The following is a 26,121-nucleotide window of genomic DNA, read 5'->3' on the forward strand; positions in this document are numbered from 1 at the left end:
TATGTTTCTTGATTTGACTAGAAGTATCAATAACCTCAGATTTGCAGATGACACCACCCTTATGGCAGAAAGTGAAGAGGAACTAAAAAGCCTCTTGATGAAAGTGAAAGAGGAGAGTGAAAAAGTTGGCTTAATGCTCAACATTCAGAAAACGAAGATCATGGCATTCGGTCCCATCACTTCATGGCAAATAGATGGGGAAACAGTGGAAACGTGTCAGACTTTATTTTGGGGGACTCCAAAATCACTGCAGATGGTGACTGCAGCCATGAAATTCAAAGACGCTTACTCCTTGGAAGGAAAGTTATGACCAACCTATATAGCATATTCAAAAGCAGAGACATTACTTTACCAACAAAGGTCCGTCTAGTCAAGGCTATGGTTTTTCCAGTGGTCATGTATGGATGTGAGTTGGACTGTGAAGAAGGCTGAGTGCCGAAGAATTGATGCTTTTGAACTGCGGTGTTGGAGAAGACTCTTGAGAGTCCCTTGGACTGCAAGGAGATCCAACCAGTCCATTCTGAAGGAGATCAGCCCTGGGATTTCTTTGGAAGGAATGATGCTAAAACTGAAACTCCAATACTTTGGCCACCTCATGCGAAGAGTTGACTCATTGGAAAAGACTCTGATGCTGGGAGGGATTGGGGGCAGGAGGAGAAGGGGATGACAGAGGATGAGTGGCTGGATGGCATCACTGACTCGATGGACATGAGTCTCAGTGAACTCCAGGTGTTGGTGATGGACAGGGAGGCCTGGCATGCTGCGATTCATGGGGTCACAAAGAGTTGGACACGACTGAGCGACTGAACTGAACTATAATCTTTATTTTTAATAACAAATTATAAACTCTATCCTTTTACTTCAAATGCAAAAATTTTGATGTTGTCTTGGGCCACTTTTTCATAAACAAATTTGATATGTTGATAAAAGTAAAAAGAAAAATTTCAAGAAGCTAAAATATCAGATTTTTCTACAGACTGGCTGACTAATTTCTTCTTGACAGGGGTCTTGCTGTAAACCTTAACTTTGCTACTTAACCTAGTGTCTTCCTCTCATGGGAAATACACTGATAGGGAATCCATATAAAATTAAAATTCTCATTAGAACTGATTCAAATGTATTCTTTTTAATGGCTGAGTAATACTCCATTGTGTATATGTACCATAGCTTTCTTATCCATTCATCTGCTGATGAACATCTAGGTTGCTTCCATGTCCTGGCTATTATAATCAGTGCTGCGATGAACAGAGGTGGATGAAACTGGAGCCTGTTATACAGAGTGAAGTAAACCAGAAAGAAAAACACCAATACAGTATACTAACGCATATATATGGAATTTAGAAAGATGGTAAAAATAACCCTGTGTACGAGACAGCAAAAGAGACACTGATGTATAGAACAGTCTTATGGACTCTGTGGGAGGGGGAGAGGGTGGGAAGATTTGGGAGAATGGCATTGAAACCTGTAAAATATCATGTATGAAACGAGTTGCCAGTCCAGGTTCAATGCACAATACTGGATGCTTGGGGCTGGTGCACTGGGACGACCCAGAGGGATAGTATGGGGAGGGAGGAGGGAGGAGGGTTCAGGATGGAGAACACATGTATACCTGTGGCGGATTCATTTTGATATTTGGCAAAACTAATACAATTTTGTAAAGTTTAAAAATAAAATAAAATTTAAAAAAATAAAATTAAAATTCTGTTTCTAAAGGGCAAGAAGCTACAAGTGCCACAGAAATTAATCAGGAGTGATAGACACAGGTAGGTATTGCCATCACATTAGAATGGGCACAAATCAGGAGGAACTTTATCTCATCAAGTCCAAGACTATCTCTGGGCATTATAAAAGGCTGTAGGATAATTCTTAAATCAAAATTCATTCTTAGTTTCATATAAAAATTGCATACCTTTAATAGTTTGAACAAAGATATTAGGTTTGAGCAAAGATATTACCAAAATATGAATGTAAATTATTCTGAGGAAAGATCATTGGCCCAAATTGCTGGAGAATTAGGCTAGTTCTGACTTGACCTAGCTTGCCATTTAACCTGAAGTAGCAGCTTCTGAGCGACTTCACTTTCACCTTTCACTTTCATACATTGGAGAAGGAAATGGCAACCCACTCCAATGTTCTTGCCTGGAGAATCCCAGGGACGGGGGAGCCTGGTGGGCTGCCGTCTCTGGGGTTGCACACAGTCGGACAAGACTGAAGCGACTTAGCAGCAGCAGCTTCTCTGTGCCCTGTTTTTCTAACCTGAAAAATGGGGGTTTGGATTTTTCCCCTTATCTTCTTTGATGATACCATTTATGTTTATAACATGCTCTATTTAGTACATTTTCTCATTCCATTCAGTGATTCTTAATGAGAGTGCTCCCTGTCCCCACCAGGTTGAGAATTGCCACTAGTCTAGCATCACTCAGAGATATTAAATTCTTTGTGTCCCAACTTAAGAAAGGTCAGGAGTTCACTGTTAAGCTTTTAGGCCAATACTTATTCAATGTCTTTTATATTGCTTTAATGTAAGAATGATTAGTACTCTTGTCAGGAGGATGCCTCTGATGTTAAACTATCATTTTTTGTATTACAAATAGCTTAATTTTCTCTTCAGTGTGTCAGATACAGGTCCCAAAAGTCAGCTTTAAGGATGCCTTCTGTATAGTGTAAGCAGTTTGGGATCTATAGAGCCTAATTCTCATTTTGAATCAGCAATGAGAAATAGCTTATTCAGTGCCTGAATTAGCATTGGTAAACTTTTACATTTATACAGAGGGATCCAGGGAAGGTGTAAGAGAACATTATAAACTTTCATTACAGATTTATTTTAGCCAGTATTTTAATTTATATTTTTAAAGGATTTTAATTTGGGGGGTGGACTTCGCAGTGAAAATACTATTGTTAAAATAAGTGATTTCATTGCTAAGTCCTTCTAATCATAATTATAAGCTATTGGTTGAATGTCCAAAATTAATTATAATTATTGCTGTGAAAAGAGGAAGGAAACAGAGCAATGTTGCCATTCACTAGGTATCTTTATCTGAAAGGATATTTGGGAAGTGAGCCAGCACTGCTCCACTGCTATTAAAAGAAAGCAGTCAATTTGACTTTGTCATTCAGAAAGAAAAAATATTGGCCTTTAAGACTTGCTTTGCCTGTAGATTGAGGTGCACTTATCTCTTCCTTTCCTCATTTTCCACTCTTAACATTTCCACAGAAGAAAGAAATCTGCACTGTCCAGAAGGAATGAGAATGTAAGAAACTCTTCTGGCCTCTGTTCCTATATATTTGTACTCATTTGTTTTAGGAGATAGAAGGCATGGTTTCCCTGAAGAGTAATATCTGGAGATGTGTGTGCTTCTCTCACTTAGAGCTGTTTAGCTTCAGGAGTCTGAGCTCTGAGCTTGCTCCTATTTCCATGTTTAAGCACCCAGTAAATGGGTCAGACTCCATACCTGCCTCTGTCTTTGCTCTAAGGGCTCCATGGGTATAAGACTACAGTTGTGATTAAGAGGGTTGTCTCTGTAGACCTTTGCTCTTCTTTAAATGGCTCTCTGAAAGTCCAGACTTTGGGATAGGGGTGAGAGCGAGGGGAAGATATTAGGAGGCCAGAGGTTGGTCACATGTCCAAATCACAGAGGTGTCTTAATTTCTATCAGTTTGATTCCCTAATTCTCAATTGCTTTGAAGTTTGGATGTAATATTAGAATGTGAACAATTATCATCCTTAAAACCTAAAAATTTATTTTGCTAAGTTATGAACAAGAGACAAATTATTACTATCACAGATGTCTGCTTTATTTATTATGAACCTATACATTAATCCATTTTAGCTTTTTGCTTTATTATAGGCTTTCTAAGAGTTGTTTTAGGTTTTTTTTTAATCATAAATGGGTGTAGTTTATGTCAAAGGCTTTTTCTGCATCTATTGATATGACCACATGATTTAATATTTTTAGTCTGTTGTTGTGATGGATTACATTACTTGATTTCTTTTATAATTTTATTTATTTATTTGTATAGCTATTTTTGTCTAAGCTGGGTGTACTTTGCTGCCTGGGCTTTTTTTCTAGTTGTGTCAAGCTGGGGCTACTCAAGTTGTGGTGTGCAGGCTTCTCATTGTGGTGACCTCTCTTGTTGCAGAGCACAGGCTCTATAGCATGTGAGTTTCAGTAGTTGCAGTGCTTGGGCTCAGTAGTTGTGGTTCCCAGACTCTAAAGCACAGGCTCAATAGTTGTGATGCACAGGCTGAGTTGCTCTGTAGAATGTGGGATCTTCCTGGACCAGGGATCAAACCTATGCCTCCTGCACTGGCAGGTGGATTCTTTACCACTGAGCCACCTGGGAGGCATTTTTATACATTCAATTCAGTTCAGTTCAGTTGCTCAGTCATGTCCGACATTTGCAACCCCATGGACTGCAGCATGCCAGGCCTTCCTGTCCATCACCAACTCCCAGAGTTTACCCAAACGAATGTCCATTGAGTCGGTGACTCCATCCAAACATCTCATCCTCTGTCATCCCCTTGTCCTCCCGCCTTCAATCTTTCCCATCATCAGGGTCTTTTCAAATGAGTCAGCTCTTTGCATAAGGTGGCCAAAGTATTAGAGTTTCAGTCTCAACGTCAATGACCACTCAGGACTGATCTCCTTTAGGACGGACTGGCTGGATCTCCTTGCTGTCCAAGGGACTCTCAAGAGTCTTCTCCAACACCACAGTTCAAAAGCATCAGTTCTTCAGCACTCAACTTTCTTTATAGTCCAACTCTCACATCCATACATGACTACTGGAAAAACCATAGCTTTGACGAGATGGACCTTTGTTGACAAAGTAATGTCTCTGCTTTCCAATATGCTGTCTAGTTTGGTCATAGCATTTCTTCCAAGGAGCAAGCATATTTAATTTCATGTCTGCAGTCATCATCTGCAGTGATTTTGGAGCCCATAAAAATAAAGTCTGACACTTTTTTCACTGTTTCCCCATCTATTTGCCATGAAGTGATGGGACCAGATGCCATGATCTTAGTTTTCTGAATGTTGGGCTTTAAGCCAACTTTTTCACTCTCCTCTTTCACTTTCATCAAGGGGCTTTATAGTTCCTCTTCACTTTCTGCCATAGGGTGGTGTCATCTGCATATCTGAGATTATTGATATTTCTCCTGGCTATATTGATACCAGCTTGTGCTTCATCCAGCCCAGCATTTCTCATGATGTACTCTGCATATAAGTTGAATAAGCAGGGTGACAATATATACAGCCTTGACGTACTCCTTTTCCTATTTGAAACCTATTATACATTATACTCTACTAAAAGGTACTATAAGATATTGCCTGTAACTCCCTGTGCCATGCTTTTTGGTTATCTATTATATATATATATATATTATTTAAATCTCTCAATCCCATACCCCTAACTTGCCCCCACTCCCTTTTGGTAACCACAAATTTGTTTTTTATGTCTATGAGTCTGTTTCTGTTTGCAAATACATTAATTAGTATTATTTTAGATTCCACATGTAACTGATATAATGCAGTATTTGTCTTTCTCTGTCTGACTTAAGTTTCACTAAGCATAATATTCTCTAGGTCAATCCATACTGCTGCAAATGATGGGATTTCATTCCTGTTTATGGATGAATAGAATGTCATTGTATATGTTATATTAAGTCTCTTTATCCATTTGTCTGTTGGTGGGCACTTGGGGTGCTTCCATGTTTTGGCTACTGTAAACATTGCTTCAGTGAACATTGGAGTACCTGTATCTTTTTGAATTGATATTTTCGTACTTTTCAAATATACACCTAGGGGTGGAATTGCTATATCATATGATAGTTCTACTTTTAGCTTTTTGAGGAACCTCCATACTGTTTTCCATAGTTGATGCACCAAGTTACATTCCCACCAACAGTGTACAGGGGCTCCCTTTCTCCACATCCTGATGTTAGTCATTTGTAGTCTTTTTAATGAAAATCATTCTGACAGGTATGATGTGATATCTCTTTGTTGCTTTGATTTGCATTTCTCTGGTAATTAGCACTGTTGAGCATCTTTTCATGTTCTTGTTAGTCATTTGTATGTCTAAAAAAAATGTCTGTTCAGGTCTTCTGCATATTTTTGAGTTTGGGGATTTTTTTATAAGTTTTATTAGTTGTTTGTGTATTTTGCATATTAACCTCTTGTCAGTCATATGAGTTTTAAATCTTATTTCCCATCCTGTAGGCTTTTCATTTTGTCAATGATTTTCTTTGCTCTTTAAAAGCTTTTAAGTTTAAACTTGTTCATTTTGCTTTTATTTCTCTTGCCTCAGGAGACAGATCCAAAAAATTTATGTCAAGAATGTCTTTCTGTATTCTCTTCTAGGAATTTTATGGTTTCAGGTCTTATATTTAGGGCTTTAATACTTTTTGAGTTTATTTTTTGTATATGATATGAGAAAATGTTCTCACCAGTTAAATAAGAACAAAAATGTAACAGTTTTATGTCAACAAATTGGACAATCTAGAGTAAATGGACAAATTCTAAAAACATACAACCTCCTAAGACAGAGTCAAAAAGATACAGACAGTTTGAACAGGACTGATCACTAGTAGTAAAATTAAGTTTGTAATCAAAAAAACTTCCAGCAAACAAAGGCCAGGACTGGATGGCTTTACAGGGGAATTCTACCAAACATAGAAAAAAGAACGAATGCTTATCTTTTTCAAAATGTTGCAAAAAGTTGACAAGGACAGTACACTGCCAAATTCATTCTGTGAGACCACCATTACCCTGATGCCAAAACCAAAAAGACTACAAAAAAGTAAATTACAGGACAATATCTTTGATGAATATAGATGCCAAAATTCTCCACAAAATATTAGCAAGCCAAACCCAACATTATATAGAAAGGATCATACAGAATGATCAAGTGGGATTTATTCAAGGAATGTAAGAATAGGTCAACATTCACAAATCAATCAATGTGATAGGAAAAATAAAAATCACATGACAATCTCAGTAGATACAGAAAAACATGTGACAAAATTCAACATCCATTCATGATAAAAACTCGTATCAGAGTAGGTATAGAGGGAATATATCTCAACATAATAAAAGCCATTTATACATTTAGGACAAACCAATAGCTAACATCATACTCAGTTGTGAAATGCTGAAAATTTTTCCTTTAAACTCAGGACCAAGAAAAGGAAGCTCACTCTTCTATTTAACATAGTATTGGAAGTCCCAGCCACATCAATCAGACGATAAAAAGAAATACATGGCATCTATATTGGAAAGGAAGAAGTAAAATTGTCAGTATTTGCATATGACATGGTATAGATACTGCATATAGAAAGCCCACAGTATTCGGCCAAGAACTATTAGGACTAATAAATGAATTCAGAAAGTTTCAGGATACAAGATTAATGTACAGAAGTCTATTTCTTTTGTATACACTTATAATTAACTCTCAGGAAAAGAAAGTTTAAAAACAAAGTTACATTTAAAATTCCATCAAAAAGAATGAAATAACTAGCAATAAACTTATCTAAGGAGGTGAAAGACATATACTCTGAAAACTATAAAACACTGATGAAGGAAATTGAAGATAATACAAAGAAATGGAAGGATACACTGTGCTCTTTAATTGGCAGAATTAACATTATTAAAATGGCCATAGTACTCAAAGAAATCTATAGATTTAATGCAATTCCTATCATAAAACACATGATGTTTTTCACAGAACCAGAATAAGTAATCCTAAAATTCATATGGAACCACAGAACACCCCTAAGTTGCCAATAAATCTTTCGAGAAAAGAACAAAGTTGGAGGTATTATGCTCCCAGTCTTTAGACCATACTGCAAAGCTACAGTAATCAAAACAGCTTGGTACTGGCACAATAACAGACACATAGATTAGCGGAACAGAATAGAGTGCCCAGAAATAAAGCCACACACCTATGGTCAATTAACCTATGACAAAAGAGGAAAGAATATGCAATGGAGAAATGACAGTCTATTCAACAAGTCGTGCTGGGAAAACTGGACAACTACATAGAAAACAATGAAATTAGAATATTTCCTTATAGTAATTGATTTTTAAATATTGAACCAGCTTTATATATCTGAGATAAATCCCTCTTGGTTGTGGTATATTAATTCTTTTTACATTTTTTAATTTTATTTTTAATATGTTGCTGAGAATTTTTGCATCTATGTTCACGAGAAATATTGGTCTGTAGTTTTCTTTTCATGTCTTTATCTGGTTTTGGTATTGATGTTAAGCTGGTTATAGAATGAGGTAGGAGGTATGCCCTTTGCTTCTATTTTCAGAAGAGATTGTAGAGAATTGATATAATTCTCCCTTAAATGTTTGGAAGAATTCCCTAGTGAACACATCTAGGTTCAGTTCAATTCAGTCGCTCAGTCGTGTCCAACTCTTTGCGACCCCATGAATTGCAGCACGCCAGGCCTCCCTGTCCATCACCATCTCCTGGAGTTCACTCAGACTCACGTCCATGGAGTCAGTGATGCCGTCCAGCCATCTCATCCTCTATCGTCCTCTTCTCCTCCCGCCCCCAATCCCTCCCAGCATCAAACTCTTTTCCAGTGAGTCAACTCTTCACATGAGGTGGCTAAAGTACTGAAGTTTCAGCTTCAGCATCATTCCTTCCAAAGAACACCCAGGACTGATCTCCTTTAGAATGGACTGATTGGATCTCCTTGCAGTCCAAGGGACTCTCAAGAGTCTTCTCCAACACCACAGTTCAAAAGCATCAATTCTTTGGCACTCAGCTTTTTTCACAGTCCAACTCACATCCATACATGACTACTGGAAAAACCATAGCCTTGACTAGATGGACCTTTGTTGGCAAAGTAATGTCTCTGCTTTTGAATATGCCATCTAGGTTAGATGCACTCTGTTTGGAAGGGTATTAATTGTTGATTCAGTTTTGCTAATGTGAATAGGCCTATTCAGATCATCTGTTTCTCCTTGTGTGAGTTTTGGCAGATTGTATCTTTCTAGAAATTGGTCCATCTAAGTTATCAATTTTGTGTGCATAGAGTTGTTCATAGTATTCCTTTATAGTCCTTTTTATTTTCATGAGATTTATGGTGGTCTCATTTCTGATCATTGGTAATTTGTGTCTTCTTTCTTTTTTTTTTTTCTTTAGTTAGCTTGTCTAGAGGCTTATCAATTTCATTGTTCTTTTCAAAGAAGCAGCTTTTGGTTTCCTTGAGTTCTGTCGACTTCCTATATTTCAATTTCATTTATTTCTGCTCTAATACTTATTATTTCTTTTTTTCAACTTACTTTGGTTTTAATTTGCTCTTCTTTTTCTAGTTTCCTGTGATGGAAGCCTGGCAATTGAATTTAGTTCTTTCTTCTTTTCTAATATGTGCATTCACTCTTATAAATTTCCTTCTAAACACTTCTTTCACTGCATTCCACATATTTTGATAAGTTGTGTTTTAATTTTCACTTAATTCAAAGTATTTTAGAATTTCTCTTGATATTTCTTTTATTTATTTATTTTTAACACCAAAAACATTTTGTATTGGGATATAGCCTATTAACAGTGTTGTGATGGTTTTAGGTAAACAGCAAAGGGACTCAGCCATGCATATACATATATCTGTTCTTCCCCAAACCCCCCTCCCATTCAGGCTGGCACATAACATTGAGCAGATTTTCAAATGCTATGCAGTAGGTTTTTTGGTTATCTATTTTAAATATAGCAGTGTGTATATGACCTTCCCGAAGTTCTTAGCTATCCCTTACCCCTGGCAACCATGAATTCATTTTCTAAGTCTGTGAGACTATCTGTTTTGTCAGTAAGTTCACTGTATCATTTCTTTTTGGATTCTAGATATAAAGGATGTCATATGATGGTTCTCTGTCTCTGTCTCACTTAATTCACTAAGTACGACATTTTCTAGGTCCATCCATATTGCTGAAAATGGCCTTATTTCATTCTTCTTAATGACTGAGTAATATTCCATTGTGTATATGTACCAAATCTTCTTTATCCATTCCTCTTTCAATAGATATTTAGGTCGTTACCATGTCTTGGCTTTTGTAAACAGTACTGCAATGGATATTGGGGTGCATGTATCTTTTTGGGCCATATTTTTTTATTGATATATGCCTAGGAGTGTGATCACAGGGTCATATGGTAGTTCATATGACACTGCAAACTAAGATCATGGCATCTGGACCCATCACTTCATGCTAAATAGATGGGGTGACAATGAAAACAGTGACAGACTTTATTTTCTTGGGCTTCAAAATCTCTGCAGATGGTGACTGCAGCCATGAAATTAAAAGATAATCTTCCATCTAGTCAAGGCTATGGTTTTTCCAGTGCTCATGTATGGATGTGAGAGATGGACTGTGAAGAAAGCTGAGCGCCAAAGAATTGATGCTTTTGAACTGAGGTGTTGGAGAAGATTCTTCAGAGTCCCTTGAACTGCAAGGAGATCCAACCAGTCCCTTATAAAGGAGATCAGACCTGGGTGTTCTTTGGAAGGATTGATGCTAAAGCTGAAACTCCAATACTTTGGCCACCTCATGTGAAGAGTTAACTCACTGGAAAAGACTGATGCAGGGAGGGATTGGGGGCAAGAGGAGAAGGGGAAGACAGAGGATGAGATAGCTGGATGGCATCACCAACTCCATGGACATTGATTTGAGTAAACTCCCGGAGTTGGTGATGGACAGGGAAACCTAGCATGCTGCAGTTCATGGGGTTGCAAAGAGTCGGACACGACTGAGTGACTGAACTGAACTGAAATGCTCCTAGGAAGAAAAGCTATGACCTACCTAGATCAGATCAGTCGCTCAGTCGTGTCCGACTCTATGTGATCCCATGAATCGCAGCACGCCAGGCCTCCCTGTCCATCACCAACTCCAGGAGTTCACTCAGACTCATATCCATCGAGTCAGCAATGCCATCCAGCCATCTCATCCTCTGTCGTCCCCTTCTCCTCCGGCGCCCAATCCTCCCCAGCATCAGAGTCTTTTCCAATGAGTCAACTCCTCGCATGAGGTGGCCAAAGTATTGGAGTTTCAGCTTCAGCATCATTCCTTCCAAAGAAATCCCAGGGCTGATCTCCTTTAGAATGGATTGGTTGGATCTCCTTGCAGTCCAAGGGACTCTCAAGAGTCTTCTCCAACACCACAGTTCAAAAGCATCAATTCTTCGGCACTCAGCCTTCTTCACAGTCCAACTCTTATATCCATACATGACCACTGGAAAAACCATAGCCTTGACTAGATGGACATTTTTTGGCAAAGTAATGTCTCTGCTTTTGAATATGCTATCTAGGTTGGTCATAACTTTCCTTCCAAGCAGTAAGCGTCTTTTAATTTCATGGCTGCAGTCACCATCTATAGTGATTTTGGAGCCCCCCAAAATAAAGTCTGACACTGTCTCCACCGTTTCCCCATCTATTTTCCATGAAGTGGTGGGACCGGATGCCATGATCTTCATTTTCTGAATGTTGAACTTTAAGCCAACTTTTTCACTCTCCACTTTCACTTTCATCAAGAGGCTTTTTAGTTCCTCTTCACTTTCTGCCATAAGGGTGGTGTCATCTCCATATCTGAGGTGATTGATATTTCTCCCGGCAATCTTGATTCCAGCTTGTGTTTCTTTCAGTCCAGCGTTTCTCATGATGTACTCTGCATATAAGTTAAATAAGCAGGGTGACAATATACAGCCTTGACGAACTCCTTTTCCTATTTGGAACCAGTCTGTTGTTCCATGTCCAGTTCTAAGTGTTGCTTCCTGACCTGCATACAGATTTCTCAAGAGGCAGATCAGGTGGTCTGGTACTCCCATCTCTTTCAGAATTTTCCACAGTTTATTGTGATCCACACAAAGGCTTTGGCATAGTCAATAAAGCAGAAATAGATGATTTCCTGGAACTCTCTTGCTTTTTCCATGATCCAGCAGATGTTGGCAATTTGATCTCTGGTTCCTCTGCCTTTTCCAAAACCAGCTTGAACATCAGGAAGTTCATGGTTCACATATTGCTGAAGCCTGGCTTGGAGAATTTTGGGCACTACTTTACTAGCATGTAAGATGAGTGCAATTGTGCGGTAGTTTGAGCATTCTTTGGCATTGCCTTTCTTTGGGATTGGAATGAAAACTGACCTTTCCCAGTCCTGTGGCCACTGCTGAGTTTTCCAAATTTGCTGGCATATTGAGTGCAGCACTTTCACAGCATCATCTTTCAGGATTTGGAATAGCTCAACTGGAATTTCATCACCTCCACTAGCTTTGTTCATAGTGATGCTTTCTAAGGCCCACTGACTTCACATTCCAGGATGTCTGCCTCTGGGTCAGTGATCACACCATCGTGATTATCTGGGTCATGAAGATCTTTTTTATACAGTTCTTCTGTGTATTCTTGCCACGTCTTCTTAATATCTTCTGCTTCTGTTAGGTCCATACCATTTCTGTCCTGTATCGAGCCCATCTTTGCATGAAATGTTCCTTTGGTATCTCTGATTTTCTTGAAGCGATCCCTAGTCTTTCCCATTCTGTTGTTTTCCTCTATTTCTTTGCATTGATCGCTGAGGAAGGCTTTCTTATCTCTTCTTGCTATTCTTTGGAACTCTGCATTCAGATGCTTATATCTTTCCTTTTCACTTCTCTTCTTTTCACAGCTATTTGTAAGGCCTCCCCAGACAGCCATTTTGCTTTTTTGCATTTCTTTTCCATGGGAATGATCTTGATCCCTGTCTCCTGTACAATGTCACGAACCTCATTCCATAGTTCATCAGGCATTCTATCTGTCAGATCTAGGCCCTTAAATCTATTTCTGCCTTCCACTGTATAATCATAAGGGATTTGATTTAGATCATACCTGAATGGTCTAGTGGTTTTCCCTACTTTCTTCAATTTCAGTCTCAATTTGGCAGTAAGGAGTTCATGATCTGAGCCACAGTCAGCTCCTGGTCTTATTTTTGCTGACTGTATAGAGCTTCTTCATCTTTGGCTGCAAAGAATATAATCAATCTGATTTCGGTGTTGACCATCTGGTGATGTCCATGTATAGAGTCTTCTCTTGTGTTGTTGGAAGAGGGTGTTATGACCAGTGTATTTTCTTGGTAAAACTCTATCAGTTTTTGCCCTGCTTCATTCCGTATTCCAAGGCCAAATTTGCCTGTTACTCCAGGTGTTTCTTGACTTCCTAATTTTTCATTCCAGTCCCCTATAATGAAAAGGACATCTTTTTTGGGTGTTAGTTCTAAAAGGTCTTGTAGGTCTTCATAGAACCGTTCAACTTCAGCTTCTTCAGCATTACTGGTTGGGGCATAGACTTGGATTACTGTGATATTGAATGGTTTGCCTTGGAAATGAACAGAGATCATTCTGTCGTTTTTGAGATTGCATCCAAGTACTGCATTTTGGACTCTTTTGTTGACCATGATGGCTACTCCATTTCTTCTGAGGGATTCCTGCCTGCAGTAGTAGATATAATGGTCATCTGAGTTAAATTCACACATTCCAGTCCATTTCAGTTCCCTGATTCCTAGAATGTCAACATTCACTCTTGCCATCTCTTGTTTGACCACTTCCAATTTGCCTTGATTCATGGACCTGACATTCCAGGTTCCTATGCAATATTGCGCTTTACAGCATTGGACTTTGCTTCTATCACCAGTCACATCCACAACTGGGTATTGTTTTTGCTTTGGCTCCATCCCTTCATTCTTTCTGGAGTTATTTCTCCACTGATCTCCAGTAGCATATTGGGCACCTACTGACCTGGGGAGTTTCTCTTTCAGTATCCTATAATTTTGCCTTTTCATACTGTTCATGGGGTTCTCAAGGCAAGAATCCTGAAGTGGTTTGCCATTCCCTTCTCCAGTGGACCACATTTTGTCAAATCTCTCCACCATGACCCACATGTCTTGGGTTGCCCCACGCACATGGCTTAGTTTCATTGAGTTAGACAAGGCTGTGGCCCTAGTGTGATTAGATTGACTAGTATTCTGTGAGTATGGTTTCAGTGTGTTTGCTCTCTGATGCCCTCTTGCAACATCTACCATCTTATTTGGTTTTCTCTTACCTTGGGCGTGGGATACCTCTTCACAGCTGCTCCAGCAAAGCGCAGCCATTGCTCCTTACCTTGGACGAGGGGTATCTCCTCACTGCCGCCCTTCCTGACCTTCAACGTGTGATAGCTCCTCTAGGCCCTCCTGCGCCCGCGCAGCCACAGCTCAAAGCAGAAACATTACTTTGCTGATGAATGTATATCTAGTCAAAGCTATGGATTTTTCATTAGTCATGTATGGATGTGGGAGGTGAACCATAAAGAAAGCTGAGCACTGAAGAATTGATGCTTTAAACCATTGTGTTGGAGAAGACTCTTGAGAGTCCCTTAAACAGCAAAGAAATAAAACCAGTCAATCCTAAAGGAAATCAGCCATGAATATTCATTAGAAGGGCTTATACTGAAGCTTAAGTTCCAATACTTTGACCACCTGATGCGAAGAGCCAGCTCATTAGAAAAGATCCTGATGCTGGCAAAGATTAAAGGCATAAGGAGAAGGGGATGAGAAAGGATGAGATTGTTGGATTGCATCACTGACTCAATGGACATGAGTCTGCACAAGCTCCAGGAGATGATGAAGGACAGGAAAGCCTGGCATGCTGCAGTCCATGGGGCTGCAATGTATCAGACAGGACTGAGTGACTGAACAACAACAAATGGTAGCTTTATTTTCAGTTTTTTTAGGAACCTCCATACTCTTCTCCATATTGACTGTACCAATTTACATTCTTACCAAAAGTGAAGGAGGGTTCTCTTCTCTCCACACCCTCTCCAGCATTTGCTGTTTGTGGATTTTTTGATGATAACCATTCTGACTGATGTGAGGTGGTATCTCATTGTAGTTTTGATTTGCATTTCTCTAATAACTAGTGATTTTGAACATCTTTTCATGTGTTTTTTGACCACCTGTATGTCCTCTTTAGAGAAATGTCTGTTCAGGTCTTCTGCCCATTTTTTTGAGTGGCTTGTTTGTATTATTTGGAAGTGTGATGTTTAATTTCCATTTGGGAGGGTTGTCCAGTTTTCCAGTTTCTGTTATTCATTTCTAGTTTAATTTTACTGTGGTCTGTGAGCACACATTGGATTATTTCTATTCTTTTGAATTTGTTATGTTTTAATTTGTTATGCTTTATGGCCCAGATTGGGCTTCCCTGATAGCTCAGTTGGTAAAGAATCCACCTGCAATGCAGGAGACCCTGATTCAATTCCTGGGTCGGGAAGATTGGTTGGAGAAGGGGTAGACTACCCACTCCAGTATCCTTTGGCTTCGCTGGTGGCTCAGCTGGTGACTAATCTGCCTGCAATGAAGGAGACCTGGATTCAATCCCTTGGTTGGGAAGATCCCCTGGAGAAGGGAAAGGCTACCTACTCCAGTATTCTAGCCTGGAGAATTCCATGGACTGTATAGTCCATGGGGTCACAAAGAGTCAGATATGACTGAGCAACTTTCACTTTCATGGCCCAGATTATGGCCTATTTTGGTGAAAGTTCCATGTCAGTTTAAGAAAAATGTGAATTATGCTCTTGTTGGATGGAGTCGTCTTCTAGATATTAGCTAATCCAGTAGATTGATGGTGTTACTGAGTTCAACTGTGTCCTTGCTGATTTCTCTCTGGTTGATCTGTCCAGTTCTTTGAGTGGAGTGTTGAAGTCCTCAGCTGTAATAGTGGATTCATCTCTTTCTCCGTGTAGTTCTCTCAATTTCTGTCTCAAACAGTTTGATGCTTTTTTGTTAGATGCAACATGTTAGGATTATTATATCTTCTTGGAGAATTGACCTCTTATTATTATGCAATGCCTTTCTTTATATTAATACCTGATAATTTTTCTTTGAAATATTCTCTGCTTAAAATTAATATAGCTTCTCCTTCTTATTTTGATAGGTATTGCCATGTTATATTTTCCTCCATAATTTGCCTTTTTTTGGTTTCTTCATCTTTTGTTCAACATTGTACTTGAGGTTCCAGCCAATATAGTAAGGCAGGAAAAAGAAGCATGTTTCACCAGCTTGCAATGAACCATTAAAACTGTATTTATTTTAAGAAGATATGATTGTTTATGTAGAAAATCCAATGATCCTCAAGACATCACTAGAACTAATAAGTAAGTCCAGCAAGGATGAAGCATTCAAGATCAACATACAAAATTAATTGACTTTCTATGTAGTAGCAAAGGCGACAGTATGAAAAGACAAAAAGATGTCTGGAAGATGAGCCCCTCAGGTCAGAAGGTGTCCAATATGCTACTGGAGAAGAGTGGAGGGCAATTACTAATAGGTACAGAAAGAATGATGCAATTGGGCTAAAGCAGAAAAGACCCTGAAGTGTGGGTGTGTCTGGTGGTGAAAGTAAAGTCCAGTGCTGTAAGAACAATATTGCATAGGAATCTGGAATGTTAGGCCCATAAGTCAAGGTATATTAGACATGGTCATGCAGGAGATGGAAAGAGTGAACATTGATATTTTAGGAATCAGTGAACTAAAATGGATGGAAATGGGCAAATTGAATTCAGATGACCATTATATTTACTGCTGTGGTCAAGAATCCCTTAGAAGAAATGGAGTAGCTCTCATAGTCAACAAAAAAAAGAGTCTGAAATGTAGTACTTGGTTGCAATCTCAGAAACGACAGAATGATCTCAGTTCATTTCCAAGACAAACCATTCAACATCACAGTAATCCAAGTCTATGACCCAACCACTGATGCCAAAGAAGCTTAAGTTGAATGGCTCTGTGAAGATCTTCTAGAATGAACACCAAAGAATGATGTCCTTTTCATCATAGGGGGTTGGGATGCAAACTTCTTAATCTGAAGTTAAGAGATACCTGGAATAACAGGCAAATTTGGCCTTGGAGTACAAAATGAAGCAGGGCAAAGGCTAACACAGAGTTTTGCCAAGAAAATACAATGTTCATAGCAAATGCCCTTTTCCAATAACACAAGAGATGACTTTATACCCGGAAATCACCACATGGTCAATACTGAAATCAGACTGATTATATTCTCTGAAGCCCCAAATGGAGAAACTCTATACAGTCAGCAAAAACAAGTCCTGGAGCTGACTGTGGCTCAGATCATAAGCTCCTTAGTGAAAAATTCAGGCATAAATTGAAAAATCTATGGAAAACCATCAGACCATTCAGTTCAGTTCAGTCGCTCAGTCATGTCCGACTCTCTGTGACCCCATGAATCACAACATGCCAGGCCTCCCTGTCTATCACCATCTCCTGGAGTTCACTCACACTCATGTCCTTCAAGTCGGTGGCCGTCCAGCCATCTCATCCTCTGTTGTCCCCTTCTCCTCCTGGCCCCAATCCCTCCCAGCATCAGAGTCTTTTCCAGTGAGTCAACTCTTCGCATGAGGTGGCCAAAGTATTGGAGTTCCAGCTTTGGCATCATTCCTTGCGAAGAACACCCAGGGCTGATCTCCTTTAAAATGGACTGGTTGGATCTCCTTGCAGTCCAAGGGACTTGTGAGAGTCTTCTCCAACACCACAGTTCAAAAGCATCAATTCTTCGGCCCTCAGCTTTCTTCACAGTCCAACTCTCACATCCATACATGACCACTGGAAAAACCATAGCCTTGACTAGACAAACCTTTGTTGGTAAAGTAATGTCTCTGCTTTTCAATATACTATCTAGGTCGGTCATAACTTTTCTTCCAAGGAGTAAGTGTCTTTTAATTTCATGGCTGCAGTCACAATCTGCAGTGATTTTGGAGCCCCAAAAAATAAAGTCTGACACTGTTTCCACTGTTTTCCCATCTATTTCTCATGAAGTGATGGGACCAGATGCCATGATCTTCGTTTTCTGAATGTTGAGCTTTAAGCCAACTTTTTCACTCTCCTCTTTCACTTTCATCAAGAGGCTTTTCAGTTCCTATTCACTTTCTGCCATAAGGGAGGTGTCATCTGCATGACATAAATCAAATCTCTTATGATTATACAGTGGAGGTGATTCAAGGGAATAACTGTGGTAGACAGAATGCCTGAAGAACTGTGGATGGAGTTTCATAACATTGCACAAGAGGCAGTGACCAAAACCATCCCAAAGAAAAAGAAATGTAAGAAGGCAAAGTGGTTCTCTGAGGAGACTTTACAAAAAGGTGAGGAAAGAAGAGACGTGAAAAGCAAGGGAGAAAAGGAAAGATATATCCAAATTAATGCAGTGTTCCAGAGAATAGCAAGGAGAAATAGGATTTCTTAAATGAACAATGCAAAGAAGTAGAGGAAACCAAAGAATGGGAAACACTAGAGATCTCTTCATGAAAACTGGAGATATGAAAGCAACATTTAATGAAAGGACGGGCAGGATAAAGGACAGAAACAGTAAGGACCTAACAGAAGGAACAGAGATTAAGAAGAGGTGGCAAGAATACACAGAAGAATTATACAAAAAAAGGACTTAAGGCCTGGATAACCACAATGGTATGGTCACTCACCTAAAGCCAGACATCCTGGAGTGTGAAGTCAAGTGGGCCTTAGGAAGCATTACTACACACAAAGCTAGTGGAGGTGATGAAATTCCAGTTGAGCTATGTCAAATCCTAGAAGATGATGGTATTAAAAAGTGCTGTACTCAGTATGCCAGCAAATTTGGAAAGTTCAGCAGTGACCACAGGACTGGAAAAGGTCAGTTTTTCTTCCAGCCCCAAAGAAAGGCAATGCCAAAAGATGTTAAATTATCATACAACTGTGGTCATTTCACATGCTAGTGAGGTTACGCTTAAAATCCTTCAAGCAGGGCATCAGGAGTACATGAATCAAGAGCTTCCAGATGAACAAGCTGGATTTAGAAAAGGCGGAGGAACCAGAGGTCAAATTGCCAACTTACATTGGATCATAGAGAAAGCAAGAGAATTCCAGAAAAACATCTACTTCTGTTTCATTGGCTACTCTAAAGACTTTGTGTGGATCACAACAAACTACAAAATTCTTAAAGAGATGGGAAAACCAGACCACGTTACCTGTCTCCTAAGAAAACTATATGCGGGTCAAGAAGAAAAAGTAAGAACCTTCCATGCAACAACTGACTAGTCCAAAATTGGAAAAGGAGTATGACAAACCTATTTTGTAACACTGTTTATATAAAATATATGCAGCATTCAGTTCAGTTCAGATCGGCCACTCAGTCATGTCCGACTCTTAGCAACCCCATGAATCGCAGCACCCCAGGCTTCCCTGTCCATCACCAACTCCCAGAGTTCACTCTGACTCACGTCCATCGAGTCAGTGATGCCATCCAGCCATCTCATCCTCTGTCGTCCCCTTCTCCTCCTGCCCCCAATCCCTCCCAGCATCAGTCTTTTCCAATGAGTCAACACTTTGCATGAGGTGGCCAAAGTACTGGAGTTTCAGCTTTAGCATCATTCCTTCCAAAGAAATCTCAGGGCTGATAGCCTTCAGAATGGACTGGTTGGATCTCCCTGCAGTCCAAGGGACTCTCAGAGTCTTCTCCAACATCACAGTTCAAACGCATCAATTCTTCGGCGCTTAGCCTTCTTGACAGTCCAAGTCTCGATCCATACATGACCACAGGAAAAACCACAGCCTTGACTAGACGGACCTTTGTTGGCAAAGTAATGTCTCTGCTTTTGAATATGCTATCTAGGTTGGTCATAACTTTCCTTCCAAGCAGTAAGCATCTTTTAATTTCATGGCTGCAGTCACCATCTATAGTGATTTTGGAGCCCAGAAAAATAAAGTCTGACACTGTTTCCCCTGTTTCCCCATCTATTTCCCATGAAGTGATGGGACCAGATGCCATGATCTTCGTTTTCTGAATGTTGAGCTTTAAGCCAACTTTTTCACTCTCCACTTTCACTTTCATCAAGAGGCTTTTTAGTTCCTCTTCACTTTCTGCCATAAGGGTGGTGTCATCTCCATATCTGAGGTGATTGATATTTCTCCAAGCAATCTTTATGCCAGCTTGTGCTTCTTCCAGTCCAGCGTGTCTCATGATGTACTCTGCATAGAAGTTAAATAAGCAGGGTGACAATATACAGCCTTGACGTACTCCTTTTTCTATTTGGAACCAGTCTGTTGTTCCATGTCCCGTTCTAACTGTTGCTTCCTGACCTGCATACAGATTTCTCAAGAGGCAGGTCAGGTGTTCTGATATTCCCATCCCTTTCAGAATTTTCCACAGCTTATTGTGATCCACACAGTCAAAGGCTTTGGCATAGTCAATAAAGCAGAAATAGATGTTTTTCTGGAACTCTCTTGCTTTTTCCATGATCCAGCAGATGTTGGCAATTTGATCTCTGGTTCCTCTGCCTTTTCTAAAACCAGCTTGAACATCAGGAAGTTCACGGTTCATGTACTGCTGAAGCCTGGCTTGGAGAATTTTGAGCATTACTTTACTAGCATGTGAGATGAGTGCAATTGTGCGGTAGTTTGAGCATTCATTGGCATTGCCTTTCTTTGGGATCGGTATGAAAACTGACCTTTTCCAGTCCTGTGGCCACTGCTGAGTTTTCCAAATTTGCTGGCATATTGAGTGCAGCACTTTTACGGCATCATCTTTCAGGATTTGAAAAAGCTCAACTGGAATTCTATCACCTCCACTAGCTTTGTTTGTAGTGATGCTTTCTAAGGCCTACTTGACTTCACATTCCAGGATGTCTGGCTCTAGATGAGTGATCATACCATCGTGATTATTTGGGACGTGAAGATCTTTTTTGCACAGTTGTTCTGTGTATTCTTGCCACCTCTTCTTAATATTTTCTGTTCTGTTAGGTCCATACCATTTCTGTCCTTTATCGAGCCCATCTTTGCATGAAATGTTCCCTTGGTATCTCTAATTTTCTTGAAGAGATCTCTAGTCTTTCCCATTCTGTTGTTTTCCTCTATTTCTTTGCATTGATCGCTGAGGAAGGCTTTCTTATCTTCTTGCTATTCTTTGGAACTCTGCATTCAGATGTTTATATCTTTCCTTTTCTCCTTTGCCTTTTGCTTCTCTTCTTTTCACCGCTATTTTTAAGGCCTCCCCAGACAGCCATTTTGCTTTTTTGCATTTCTTTTCCATGGGGATGGTCTTGATCCCTGTCTCCTGTACAATGTCATGAACCTCATTCCATAGTTCGTCAGGCACTCTATCAGATCTAGGCCCTTAAATCTATTTCTCACTTCCACTGTATGGTGGCTGCGTGGGCACAGGAGGGCCTAGAAGCGCTGTCCCATGTTGAAGGTCAGGAAGGGCGGCAGTGAGGAGATACCCCTCGTCCAAGGTAAGGAGAAACAGCTGCGCTTTGCTGGAGCAGCCGTGAAGAGATAACCCCACGCGCAAGGTAAGAGAAACCCAAGTAAGACGGTAGGTATTGCAAGAGGGCATCAGAGGGCAGACACACTGAAACCATACTCACAGAAAATTAGTCAATCTAATCACACTAGGACCACAGCCTTGTCTAACTCAATGAAACTAAGCCAAGCGCATGGGGCAACCCAAGACGGGCGGGTCATGGTGGAGAGGTCTGACAGAATGTGGTCCACTGGAGAAGGGAATGGCAAACCACTTCAGTATTCTTGCCTTGAGAACCCCACGAACAGTATGAAAAGGCAAAATGATAGGATACTGAAAGAGAAACTCCCCAGGTCAGTAGGTGCCCAATATGCTACTGCAGATCAGTGGAGAAATAACTCCAGAAAGAATGAAGGGATGGAGCCAAAGCAAAAACAATACCCAGTTGTGGATGTGACTGGTGATAGAAGCAAGGTCCGATGCTGTAAAGAGCAATATTACATAGGAACCTGGAATTTCAGGTCCATGAATCAAGGCAAATTGGAAGTTGTCAAACAAGAGATGACAAGAGTGAATGTCAACATTCTAGGAATCAGCGAACTGAAATGGACTGGAATGTGTGAATTTAACTCAGATGACCATTATATTTACTACTGCAGGCAGGAATCCCTTAGAAGAAATGGAGTAGCATCATGGTCAACAAAAGAGTCCGAAATGCAGTACTTGGATGCAATCTCAAAAATGACAGAATGATCTCTGTTCATTTCCAAGGCAAACCATTCAATATCACAGTAATCCAAGTCTATGCCCCAACCAGTAATGCTAAAGAAGCTGAACGGTTCTATGAAGACCTACAAGACCTTTTAGAACTAACACCCAAAAAAGATGTCCTTTTCATTATAGGGGACTGTAATGCAAAAGTAGGAAGTCAAGAAACACCTGGGGTAACAGGCAAATTTGGCCTTGGAATACGGAATGAAGCAGAGCAAAGACTGATAGAAATTTGCCAAGAAAATGCACTGGTCATAACAAACACCCTCTTCCAACAACACAAGAGAAGACTCTACACATGGACATCACCAGATGGTCAACACCGAATTCAGATTGATTATATTCTTTGCAGCCAAAGACGGAGAAGTTCTATACAGTCAGCAAAAACAAGACCAGGAGCTGACTGTGGCTCAGATCATGAACTCCTTACTGCCAAATTGAGACTGAAATTGAAGAAAGTAGGGAAAACCACTAGACCATTCAGGTATGACCTAAATCAAATCCCTTATGATTATACAGTGGAAGTGAGAAATAGATTTAAGGGCCTAGATCTGACAGATAGAGTGCCTGATGAACTATGGAATGAGATTCGTGACATTGTACAGGAGACAGGCATCAAGACCATTCCCATGGAAAAGAAATGCAAAAAAGCAAAATGGCTGTCTGGGGAGGCCTTACAAATAGCTGTGAAAAGAAGAGAAGTGAAAAGGAAAGATATAAGCATCTGAATGCAGAGTTCCAAAGAATAGCAAGAAGAGATAAGAAAGCCTTCCTCAGCGATCAATGCAAAGAAATAGAGGAAAACAACAGAATGGGAAAGACTAGAGATCTCTTCAAGAAAATTAGAGATACCAAGGGAACATTTCATGCAAAGATGGGCTCGATAAAGGACAGAAATGGTATGGATCTAACAGAACAGAAGATATTAAGAAGAGGTGGCAAGAATACACAGAAGAACTGTACATAAAAGATCTTCACATCCCAAATAATCATGATGGTGTGATCACTCATTTAAAGCCAGACATCCTGGAATGTGAAGTCAAGTGGGCCTTAGAAAGCATCACTATGAACAAAGCTAGTGGAGGTGATGGAACTCCAGTTGAGCTATTCCAAATCCTGAAAGATGATGCCGTGAAAGTGCTGCACTCAATATGCCAGCAAATTTGGAAAACTCAGCAGTGGCCACAGGACTGGAAAAGGTCAGTTTTCATACCGATCCCAAAGAAAGGCAATGCCAATGAATGCTCAAACTACTGCACAATTGCACTCATCTCACATGCTAGTGAAGTAATGCTCAAATTTCTCCAAGCCAGGCTTCAGCAGTACATGAACCGTGAACTTCCTGATGTTCAAGCTGGTTTTAGAAAAGGCAGAGGAACCAGAGATCAAATTGCCAACATCTGCTGGATCATGGAAAAAGCAAGAGAGTTCCAGAAAAACATCTATTTCTGCTTTATTGACTATGCCAAAGCCTTTGACTGTGTGGATCACAATAAGCTGTGGGAAATTCTGAAAGGGATGGGAATACCAGACCACCTGACCTGAGTCTTGAGAAATCTGTATGCAGGTCAGGAAGCAACAATTAGAACTGGACATGGAACAACAGACTGGTTCCAAATAGGAAAAGGAGTTCATCAAGGCTGTATATTATTACCCTGCTTATTCAATTTATATGCAGAGTACATCATGAGAAACGCTGGACTGGAAGAAGCACAAGCTGGAATCAAGATTGCCGGGAGAAATATCAATCACCTCAGATATGCAGATGACACCACCCTTATGGCAGAAAGTGAAGAGGAACTAAAAAGCCTCTTGATGAAAGTGAAAGTGGAGAGTGAAAAAGTTGGCTTAAAGCTCAACATTCAGAAAACGAAGATCATGGCATCTGGTCCCATTACTTCATGGGAAATAGATGGGGCAACAGTGGAGACAGTGTCAGACTTTATTTTGGGGGGCTCAAAAATCACTACAGATGGTGACTGCAGCCATGAAATTAAAAGACGCTTACTGCTTGGAAGGAAATTTATGACCAACCTAGATAGCATATTCAAAAGCAGAGACATTACTTTGCCAACAAAGATCCGTCTAGTCAAGGCTATGGTTTTCCCTGTGGTCATGTATAGATGCGAGAGTTGGACTGTGAAGAAGGCTGAGCACATACGAATTGGTGCTTTTGAACTGAGGTGTTGGAGAAGTCTCTTGAGAGTCCCTTGGACTGCAGGGAGATCCAACCAGTCCATTCTGAAGGAGATCAGCCGTGGGATTTCTTTGGAAGGAATGATGCTGAAGTTGAAACTCCCGTACTTTGACCACCTCATTCGAAAAGTTGACTCATTGGCAAAGACTCTGATGCCTGGAGAGATTGAGGACAGGAGGAGAATGGGACGACAGAGAAGAAGATGGCTGGATGGCATCACTGACTCGATGGACGTGAGTCTGAGTGAACTCCGGGAATTGGTGATGAACAGGGAGGCCTGGCGTGCTTCGATTCATGGGGTCGCAAAGAGTCGGACACAACTGAGCGACTGAACTGAACTGAACTGAACTAATACATGCTTTTGTATTCTTTTCCACTATGGTTTATTAAAGGATATTCAATATTGTTCCATGTATTATACAGTAAGATTTTATTGTTCATCCATTCTGCATTCCAAGCATTTACTTTTAATCTGTACCAACTTAATATTTACAATTGATTTCTTATGGACAACATAAATTGGATCATGTTTTTTTAATCTGCTGTGACAATCTCTGTCCTTTAATTGATGTATTTAGGCCATTTCCTTTCCCTTTTGAATTTTTTAATTCATGAAATAAACTCTCTGTGAAGTGACAGTGTTGTATGTGTATCCTAGAAGTTTAACTTAAATTACGTGGAAATCATACATTAAAAAATTTTGATATAAATATACTAGAAGCATGCCATATATTATAGAATGTAGCATGAGGTACATGTATTTTAAAGTTCTAAATAAAAAGATTTATATTTGTGAAGTTTATTAATTCAACAAATAGTTATTAAATTCTGGATACGTTTTTTATCTCATTATTTTGCTGATAATATAACAGAGAATGTATCTCAGACATTCTGTGAATGAGATTATTTCAAAGGACATTATAGTACTGTAATGAAAATTACATCTGAAGATGTGCTGGAAAGTGATTGGAGGATAAGGAAACTACTTTATATAATATAATAAATCAAAGTATATGAGTCAAAATAATCTAAATTATGCTACAATCTCCAGACCTTGGTGGCTTAAGACTACAAAGACTTATTCTTGCTCCAAATGCATGTCCAGTACAAATAGTCAGGTGGCAGGAGGGTTGTCCTCGGGCCATCATAGTCTAGAAACACAGCATGTCAAAGGTTCCATAGAAATATTTATTTATGTATTTCTTGTCTATGATCACCATTGCAGGGGAGAAGAGATATGATGCCTCTGCTCGAATTGACAGATGTCACTTGTGTGTAAAAGCTCTACGTGCCACTTCTCAAATTTCACTGGCAAGGCACATGGCCATATTTGACCTGAAAGGAAGTCAAGTATTCCAGTCACACCAGGGCCTAGAAGAAGGAGTACTGAAATATTTCTGAACATTCCTAAGGACTATCACAGAAAGCCTTTATGAGGAGGCAACATTTTTTGAAACCTTATCAGTAAGCCAGTCAAACATAGATATAGTCAGTAATTCTTAACCTGGCTGCTGCTGCTGCTAAGTCGCTTCAATCGTGTCCGACTCTGTGTGACCCCATAGATGGCAGCCCACCAGGCTTCCCTGTCCTTGGGATTCTCCAGGCAAGAACACTGGAGTAGGTTGCCATTTCCTTCTCCAATGCATGAAAGTGAAAAGTGAAAGTGAAGTCGCTTAGTCGTGTCTGACTCTTCATGACCGCATGGACTGCAGCCTACCAGGCTCCTCCGCCCATGGGATATTCCAGGCAAGAGTACTGGAGTGGGGTGCCATTGCCTTCTCCGATTCTTAACCTTACTGCCCATTAAAATCACCTTGGATAGAAACTGTGTATGTGCTTTCAGGCTTTAATTCCATTATTGTACAACA

At 39.9% G+C, this 26,121-nt stretch overlaps 1 long non-coding RNA gene across 2 annotated transcripts in view; it reads right to left on the reverse strand.

Moving 5' to 3' along the window:
• Nucleotides 1–6,260: 6,260 nt before the first annotated feature.
• Nucleotides 6,261–26,121, reverse strand: part of LOC129650197 (uncharacterized) — a 58,017-nt gene continuing 38,156 nt past the window's right edge. For both annotated transcript variants that reach the window (XR_008713681.1, XR_008713682.1), the window contains one exon: nt 6,261–7,261. This is a non-coding gene — a long non-coding RNA (uncharacterized LOC129650197). The remainder of the gene's footprint in view (nt 7,262–26,121) is intronic.

The sequence above is a fragment of the Bubalus kerabau genome, chromosome 4 (assembly GCF_029407905.1).
Source record: "Bubalus kerabau isolate K-KA32 ecotype Philippines breed swamp buffalo chromosome 4, PCC_UOA_SB_1v2, whole genome shotgun sequence".
NCBI classification, from domain to species: domain Eukaryota; kingdom Metazoa; phylum Chordata; class Mammalia; order Artiodactyla; family Bovidae; genus Bubalus; species Bubalus kerabau.